A 2,149-nucleotide genomic window follows, 5' to 3' on the forward strand; every position below is an offset into this window, starting at 1 on the left:
CATTCCATGGACTGTTATTCCTGGTAACGGTGGATTCCTACTTGAAGTGGTTGGAGATAAGCCCCGTCTCTACAACATCCACTAAAGTGACCATATGCGCCCTCAGGAAGATTTTCGCCACCCATGGCCTTCTGGACACCATCGTCTCGGACAACGGGACGGCGTTCACATCTGAGGAGTTCCAGCAGTTCCTCAGCAGCAACCTGATCAAACACATCAGGTCGGCGCCGTTCCACCCAGCGACAAATGGCCAGGTGGAACGCATGGTCCGGACAGCTAAGGAAGTGTTGAGCCGCCTGACGGAGGGTGACTGGGAACGTCGCATCGCCTGTTTCCTCTTGGTGCAACAGACTACGCTGAACCCAGTAAGTGGCCGCTGCCCAGCCGAGCTTCTAATGGGCCGGAGGCCCACCACCTTGCTGGACCGCTTGCACCCAGACAGGGCGCCAGAGCCACGGAATGCCCCGGAGCAGAGAGAAGCACCTCGCGGGTTCTTCCCAGAGGACCCTGTCTACGTGAGGAATTTCGGAAGAGGACCAGCCTGGCTCGCTGGCCGCATCATCCGTCCCACGGGCACCGTGATGTACGAAGTGTCAACGGAATGCGGGCAGGTCCTGCGGCGGCACACCCACCAGCTTCGTAGACGCATGCTCCCAGAACACCTGGACGAGGAAGAACCGGAGCGATGGGCAGCCCCCGAGCGGAGCTTACCAGAAGCCCCCGCGCCAGACACCACCACGGACGGCAGCCCCCATCCGGCCACGGTTCCCCCAGCAGCTGTAGAAGAGACCCCAACGACGGGCGCTCCAGGGCCAGAGGGGCCGGCGCAGCAGACGCCTCCCAACAAAGGGGACGGGCCCCCCGGGACTCCAGTACCGGCCCCCAGACGGTCTGCCAGGGTGCGGCGGTCCCCGTCATACCTCAAGGACTATGTGACCTAGGGGGCGGTCTGAACTATGGGGGGAGGGATGTTGTGTCCGCTGGCTGCCACCAGGGGCCAGCGAATACCCCAGAGGAACAATGGGGACTAGGCTTCTGGTCTCTCCACGGTGGGACCAATGGGACATTGGCGGGAGATTCAAACCCACCAATGGGACCTAGGGGGTGTCCCCAGTTGTGTACATAGTTGGCCCATGGGCCGTTTCCCTTTGTCCTTGTTGTGTAGCAGTGAAGCGTGCAGGATGCTATGCGAACCGCAGCGGCCTAGCCATGCGGTTAAACTCAGTACACAATAGCCACCCAGGAGGATGAGGCAGCCTAAAGCAGCAAGGCTGCATCCGGGTTCTGATGGGCGGGGCCGGAAGTTCCAAAGCCAGCCCCCTGCGTCTCTCCTTCATTCGGCTCCTCGTGCTCGGTGGAGAAGGAGGTCTGCAACCTCCTGGAGCCGGGTGCTGAGGGAGCCAGTAGGGCGGCGGCGGTTTCAGTGGCTTCGGCGGGGATATCGAGCAGCGGCTGTGTAGCAGCAGTGGTGTAGCAGCGGCGGAGCGGCGGCTTTGGAGAAGAGGCTGGAACCTGGGCCAGGAGGCGGCGCGGGATCAGCACGTTGTTGCTGGGAAGCCGGGCGCTAGGCCACGGCTTCTCCTGGGTGATATCGGGCTTGTAGTGTGTGAGGCGGGGGCAGCTGGGGTTTAGCCAGTTGTTGCTGCGGAGTGCTGCTTGGTCCATCTAGGGGCATTGGCAAGCAGACCCCCCCAGCCACCCCCCTACCCCCACCACCCACTTGGGGTTGCTAAAGATACCAGAGGTCTATGCAAGCTTGTTAGCAGCTGGTAGGGCGGTGGCCACATTGGGGGTCGAATATTTTCCTGGTGCAGTTGGGTTTTTCACGATCAGGGGAGAATTTGGAAAGGTCCTTGGTTTCGGTTTCCATTTTGTGGTCATTGGGAGACCTTGTACAGTAGAAGCCATATTGGGCGGGTCTTGGTGGCCATTTTAGGTTGACTCGGGAGCTCCTTCCTCCCCTTTTTCAGTAAAGCCTTGGTGGCCATTTTGTGTTGGTATTGGCAGCCATTTTGGGAGGTTGGGTTCCTGTGCAAGTTATTATACTGTGCTTTTGTACTTTTTTCTGCTGTGCCTGCCCAGTTAGCCTTATCTCATCAGATTGTGGAAGCTGAGCTGGTGTAGCATTAATTTGAATTTCTGGGCCTTT

This window comes from Gekko japonicus, unplaced genomic scaffold, assembly GCF_001447785.1.
Source record: "Gekko japonicus isolate JY-2015 unplaced genomic scaffold, Gekko_japonicus_V1.1 scaffold1226, whole genome shotgun sequence".
NCBI lineage: Eukaryota > Metazoa > Chordata > Lepidosauria > Squamata > Gekkonidae > Gekko > Gekko japonicus.